This window comes from Notolepis coatsorum (genome assembly GCF_963971535.1).
Source record: "Notolepis coatsorum genome assembly, chromosome: 6".
In the NCBI taxonomy this organism is placed as follows: domain Eukaryota; kingdom Metazoa; phylum Chordata; class Actinopteri; order Aulopiformes; family Paralepididae; genus Notolepis; species Notolepis coatsorum.
In genome coordinates this window covers 30,613,226-30,620,753 of record NC_140170.1, presented here as the reverse complement: position 1 = coordinate 30,620,753, position 7,528 = coordinate 30,613,226, and the positions used below count along the sequence as shown (strand labels likewise).

The following is a 7,528-nucleotide window of genomic DNA, read 5'->3' as shown; positions in this document are numbered from 1 at the left end:
CATCTAGAGACCCAAAAAGTGCAGTATCCGCCAAAACCTGCTAGGCGGCAGTATCGAGAAAGCTTGAAACCCTGTTCCAGACCGTGTGTTACATCTAAAACCCTCCGGGGACGTAACGCCCCTCACGTAACACCCCTCACGTAACACCCCTCACGTAACACCCCTCACGTAACGCCCCTCACGTAACACCCCTCACGTAACGCCCCTCACGTAACGCCTCACGTAACACCCCTCACGTAACACCCCTCACGTAACACCCCTCACGTAACGCCTCACGTAACACCCCTCACGTAACGCCCCTCATGTAACACCCCTCACGTAACGGCCCTCACGTAACACCCCTCACGTAACGGCCCTCACGTAACACCCCTCACGTAACGCCCCTCACGTAACACCCCTCACGTAACACCCCTCACGTAACGGCCCTCACGTAACGGCCCTCACGTAACGGCCCTCACGTAACGCCCCTCACGTAACACCCCTCACGTAACACCCCTCACGTAACACCCCTCACGTAACACCCCTCACGTAACACCCCTCACGTAACACCCCTCACGTAACGCCCCTCACGTAACACCCCTCACGTAACACCCCTCACGTAACACCCCTCACGTAACGCCCCTCACGTAACACCCCTCACGTAACACCCCTCACGTAACACCCCTCACGTAACACCCCTCACGTAACGCCCCTCACCTAACACCCCTCACGTAATGGCCCTCACGTAACGAGAGATGCTACGCAGCTGCCCGAATATAAATAAAATTCGACGACCCATCCGAGGCGAAGGATTACATAACCAGGCATCTGCAAACGAGGGACTCGAGCAAACAAGGTGAAGGTATCAGCTAACCTCGTTAGCCTGCTATAGCAATAGCACAGCTATCCCTACAGCCTGCCGAAGCCAGTCAAGCTATACGTTATTATTATGACAACAGTTAACAGAGGTTGTTACAATGAATGTGTTTGTGTATATTGGGATTGTGCTATGGACTTTATATAGACATTAGTTTGCAATAGCCACTGCTCGCTGCTAACTCGGGTCCGGAGCGGACTGTGTATATTATATCTCTGGGACAGACTGATGACGTCGTATCTATGCGACCAAATGCTCTCGGCATCTCGACTATTCAGCGGTGATGGAGGCTAAGAGGAGGGAGAGGGCGCTGAATGTTTAAATATAATTTCACCTGCCATATTAATACCCTCTTACATATATGTGTGTGTATATGTATATATGTGTGCATGGTTGTGTGGGTGTGTGTGTGTGTGCTCAATATTCCATTTACCCTGCCTTACATAGATAGTTGTTGGTAGATGCATGCATTGTGTGGATCTACCCTATTTCTGTACTACACTGCGTGCTGCGGTGTGTGTGTATGTGTGTGTGTATATGTGCACGCACACACATATAATATATATATATATATTATAGGAGGTGGTTGCACATATATGCGTGTATATGTATGTGTGTGTGCAATTATTATTTCTTTATTATTATTATTATTATTATTATTATTATTATTATTATTATTATTATTATTATTATTATTATTATTATTATTATTATTATTATTATTATTATTATTATTATTATTATTATTATTATTATTATTATTATTATTATTATTTTAACCCATTCTCTGCCACCACTTTGATCATCCTAAATCATCCTCTGCCAGCGCTATTTGTCTATGGAGATGTTCACCTTCTTTGCAGTGCTATAACTTTTTTATATTGCTAAATTGACATTACTATGGCCCATTCAACATCAATTATCTATCGTTCAGGATGTAGGAACGTTTAACTTTTTCATTCACACATTCATACTAAAATACCGTCTAGAGTATAAATATGTTTTTATTGTTTTCTGCAGTATTTCATAGAACGTGAGATATAGGCATAAATGCATATATTAGATTATCAAATGCAGTTTGATACCGATCAACGTTATATTAAAAATTTCAACTGTACATGGTCCTAAACGTCATGACTGATCATCTGCGGGTGAACGGAGGGGGGGGGGGGGGTCGTTTATAATTCAATAACCGACGTTAAATGATTTATGTAGTATGGGTGCTATACTGTATTGATCAGAGCAGTTTGTATCGAAAATGATAAAGAAAAACGCTGAAACTCATGTCTGTCTCCTCGTAGCGTTGGGCGATGAGAGTGGAGCAAACAGATCCCAATTATGGGATGTTGATCGATGCAATCCATTTCCGGTTTGTATATTACTAATACACGTCCAAATCCGGACTACATACTCCCAGCCACATCCCTCTATCCCCAGTGCTCTCTCTCCTCCTTCTCCCCAGTGGATGTTCCGCTGGTCATGAAGCTGGTTATCAGAGCCAAAGCTTCCACCTGCTCCCTCGACCCCATGCCTACGGTACTGGTCAAGGCCTGCCTTCCTACCCTCTGCCCCATCATAACGGACATCAACAACTCCTCTCTGTCATCTGGAATAGTTCCCTCCTGTTTCAAAACCGCCTCCATCACTCCCATCCTAAAGAAGCCTGGTTTGGACCCTGAGGTGCTGGACAACTACCGGCCGATCTCCAACCTTCCTTTCCTAAGTAAAACCTTGAAAGGGCAGTCGCCGCCCAGCTCCATCAACATCTGTCCAACCATGAGCTCTACGAACCCCTTCAGTCAGCCTACCGAGCACATCACAGCACAGAGACCGCCCTCATCAAGATCACTAATGACCTCCTCCTTGCTGCAGTCTCCGGACACATCAGCCTCCTCATCCTTCTTGACCTCTCCACGGCGTTCAACACAATATCCCACTCAGTCCTCCTCAAATGCCTCTCCGACAACCTAGGCATCACCGGTACAGCTCTGTCATGGTTTCATTCATATCTCACAAATGGATCTCAGTTTGTCAGCGTCAGCGGCTCATCCTCCCCCCCGGCCCCAGTCAACCACGGTGTCCTCCAGGGCTCTGTTCTGGGTCCCCTACTATTCACCATTTACATGCTCCCCCTCGGTCAGATTATACGTCACCACGGACTCAACTTTCACTGTTATGCTGATGACACTCAGCTCTATATCAGCACCTCACCATCCTCCCAGCTCCCCCCACAGTCTGTAGTCAACTGCCTCCACGCTATAAAAACCTGGATGGCAACCAAATTACTTAAACTCAACAGCAAAAAGACAGAGCTCATGGTTGTGGCCCCCAAGGCACTGCTCCGGAAGGTTGGAGATCTCCTCCTCCACGTTGACGGCTGTTCCATCTCCCCATCTCTCGAAGTCCGTAACCTGGGCGTCACCCTTGACTCCACACTTTCATTTCACTCCCACATCAAATCTGTCACCAAGTCTGCCTTCTACCACCTCAGGAACATCTCCCGTCTCCGACCCTCACTCTCAGACTCTGTGGCTGAGACCCTGATCCACTCATTCGTCACCTCCCGGTTGGACTACTGTAATGGAGTCCTGTTCGGGGTACCCAGCAAAGCCCTGGACAGGCTCCAGTATGTCCAGAACTCAGCTGCCAGGGTTCTCACTCACACCAAGCCCTGGCAGCACATCACCCCCACCCTCATCCATCTCCACTGGCTTCCAGTCAGGTTCCGCATCACCTTCAAACTCCTGCTCCTCACCTACAAATCCCTCCATGCCCTCGCCCCCCGGTACCTGTCTGATCTCCTCCACCAGTACACTCCATCCCGGAACCTACGATCCTCTGATCTAGGTCTCCTCTCCATCCCTCGCACCAGGTTACGGACTTTTGGGGACAGAGCCTTCAGCGTGGCGTCCCCTGCCCTCTGGAACTCTCTCCCCCCCGAAATCCGCAACGCCCCAACCCTGGACACCTTCGAATCCGCTCTAAAAACACACCTCTTCACCAAGGCTTTCCCCATCAGTTAGTTTTAGATTAAATTAGGTCCATTATCCCCTACTTTCCCTCATCCCCTCTCCCCCCCCCCTATTTTTCTTGCCCTATTTTTTGTCCTGATTGTAAAGCGACCTTGGGTTCTATGAAAGGCGCTATATAAATTTGATTTATTATTATTATTATTATTAAATCATGTTGATTATTGAGTTATGGCAAAGATCCATATCGACAGTGTCTGTATTGAGCCCCGGGACGATAAACGAGTGGCCGGACGAAAATAGGGAACGGACCAAGCTACAATGGGCACTTCCGGTTTGGCAACTCGTCGATCGGCCACGAGGTGGCGGTATTGAAGCGTTGCAGAGTTGTGATGGCTCAGACAGCATCACCCAAGACTCCGTGAAAATATGAAATATTGATCTCAAACACGCCGTAAGGAGTTATTGGCAGACAACGCATGGCGGAGAAACCCGCCTTAACACGTGATTGGCGGTGAATGGGTTAATAGGAGGGAGTGGGCACACATATATATTTATTATTTCTATATTATTTAATTTCTTTGAGACCTAACAAGCACAACCTGAATGCAAACATATGACTACTGTTGAGAGGTTATATCAGGAATTTAAAGTCTAGAGGACTGTTATATTTGTTACTATGCCTTAATTGTTCTATTCGTGCACAGCTTTTATACGGAGCGAGTTGGGTACTTAGTGTTCTTGTTAGATGGTATGCTCAGTCGGTGTTAGAGCAACCTACTTTATGGGGCAGGGGGCCTCTGGGGAGGGGTATCGAGGGATGTTTGATCGATACTGGACAAGTATTCTGAAGTGGGGGAGGGGGGAGGGAATGGGGGATTGTGTTGTTTTTTGTTTTTCTTTCCAGTCGACTCGCTCTGTTTTATTTTTATTTTCACGCTCACGCTCGGAACTCACTGGGACCTTAACAAGTGGATATATATATGTTATGGTACTCCAAACGGATTACATTCAGTCATACTGCAGCCTTTTTAGACTATGGCTAATTTGAACATATTGATCTGGAATACAGGGGGTCTTAATATTCTGCAAAAACGCACAAGTGTACTAACATGGTTGAAAAGGCAGGAGGTGGATGTTGCTTTGCTCAGTGAAACGCATCTTTTAAAGGCTGAGAGTGCAAGACTTGCAAACAAATTTCATCATAACATAAGCTCCTCTTCTTTTAGCACTAAGTCTCGTGGAGTAGTCATAGTAGCTAAGCGAAAGTTGAATATTAAATTATTAGACGTGTGGTCTGATGCAGAAGGTCGAATTACTATTGCTAAGATGGAATACTCGAACAGGAAAATTGCTCTTATAGCCGCCTATGCTATAATGTGTATGACGCTAACTTTTATACTGTACTCACTACAGAGATGTTGAAACTACCTGAGTACTCATTTATAGTGGGTGCTGATTTCAATGCCATTTGGGATCCATTGATTGATAAGTCCGGTAATGCTGAAACCCACGATCAGAAGCAAGCTACCGCGGCCCTACGTGACTGGTCTAAAGACACGGGGGTTACTGATATGTGGCGGTTACTCAACCCAACCGCGCGATACTACTATTTTTTCTCCGCGAGACATACAACTTTTTCCAGAATTGATTATGTTTTTTCTTCCTCTAGGCTATTCGATAGCTTTGACGTTGACTTGAGGCCCATTGCACTGTCAGACCACAAATACATCCGTCCCGTGCCCCTAGATGGCACTTTAACTCAACGCTGCTGAAGAACGAGGAATTTAACCTACAATTTAAGGAGAAGCTCATTGAATTCTTGCAGTTTAATGCTGGATCGGTACAGGACCCCAGAATTTTATGGAATCGGTTAAGGGGTTTATTAGAAGTAACACCACTCTATTTGCTTCCAATCTCCGCAAGGGGCGTCTCTCCAAGTTAGTAGAATTGGAAGAGCTTCATAAAACAATGATGTCTTCTATGCAGCACAGATACTCTAGCCGACTGGAGCTCCAAATTAAGGTGGTGAAAAAGGAGATTAACTCCATTTTAAGACAAGAGTCTGAATTTCAAATGCACAGAACAAGACAACACTACTACTTTCATGGCTCCAGACCTAGTCACCTACTGGCTATGAAGATACGGGCCAGTGAACAATTTGCAGATATCCCTGCCATTAAGAACCAACAGGGGGAGATAACCACAAACCCCAACAAAATCAACGATACATTTCGCTCGTTTTATTCCAACCTGTACGAGTCAGAAGTGGTTTATGATCATACCAAGCTGGAGGACTATCTTAGTCAAATTAACTTACCACAAATCTCAGAGGATGACGCTAAACGGTTAGCTGAACCTATCACACTAGATGAGCTCAGGGAGGCAATTGCTGACATGCAGTGGGGCAAGGCTCCTGGTTGGGACTGATTTATTGTCTAATCATTGTTGGGTTAGTTTATGTTTTTGGATGTCTTTTATGTATTATTGTTATTATTGTGTTGTGAGTTGTGATGTTTCATGTTTAAAAAAAAAGATTTGATCACAAAAAAAAGAATGTTACCTTTCAAGAGAGACCAGACTCATGCATGTGCTATAACTATAAAGTATAAAGCCAAGCTTTGCAAAAAAAGGTATGCAAATCGCTTTCGTTTTCTGCAAAATGGGGGGTAAGCTTAAAGCAGGGGTCTCAAACTCAATTTACCTGTGGGCCGCTGGAGGTAGAGTCTGGGTGAGGCTGGGCCGCATCAAATATTCCACAAAAAAAGGGTTTCAAGTATTCCAAAAAAAAGTACAACTGATCCAATCTTCTCAATCTTTAGCAATAACACTTCAGAACATGAACAGTTCTTCAGAACATGAATGGTTCTTCAGGCTTCTCAGTGGTGTCAGTGGACTCATCCACAGCTATTTTTTTCTATCACAAAGCTGTTTAATCAAATCACCAGCCAGTATTTCAGTTATTCTGGTTGCTGTGCTATCTGAGGGGGATTTGCTTTTGTTTGCCTTCAAACATAGTCTCCATCACTTCAGTCATACATTATTTTATTATGTATGCATCAGAGAGAGAGAATGGCTTCTTGTGTTTAGCCAACACCCATGCCACTGAGTGAGGACTTGGTTGCTTTTTCTCGTTGTGACATAGATTTAACAATAATTCTGCTTGCAGCTTGATATGATGATTTCATTCCATTTATTTTTGTGGTTCTTAGAACTGAATTTTGAGGAAAGGTTGCATCAAAATAACTGTGTTTTGTTTCGTAGTGGCGTTTCAAATTGCCACTCTTCACAAGAGATACCGTTTCTTGGCATATTAGGCACATTGGTTTGGTGCTGGGAGGATGCACGGATATTTTTCAGTCCTTTCACCTTTGAATTGCAGCGATTTTCACTGTCCACTTTTCTTTTACTGGCCATCTTTGAACATGCCACATCTTTCTACTAGCTGCCTACTGGCGAAACTAGGCTACTAGCTACATTTATCTCACGGAGATAAAACTGGGAACGAGGTTACTAGCTACAGTACCTGCAGATGAAACTAACTGTAGATGCGCTGTCAACTCTCTGCTCTGACTCGGACCCGCTGAAAGAGACGACACGCATGCCGTGAAGACCCGCCCTACTCTGCTCTGATTCGCAGACTGTGGGTGGGGAAAGAAAACGCTGACGGGACACTGAATGTGATTGGACCAGAGCAGAGTAC

At 45.1% G+C, this 7,528-nt stretch overlaps 1 protein-coding gene across 1 annotated transcript in view; it reads right to left on the bottom strand.

The window, feature by feature from the left end:
* cpne2 (copine II) overlaps positions 1 to 7,528 on the bottom strand; it is a 164,109-nt gene that overhangs the window by 30,509 nt on the left and 126,072 nt on the right. The gene's annotated exons all lie outside the window — the stretch shown is intronic.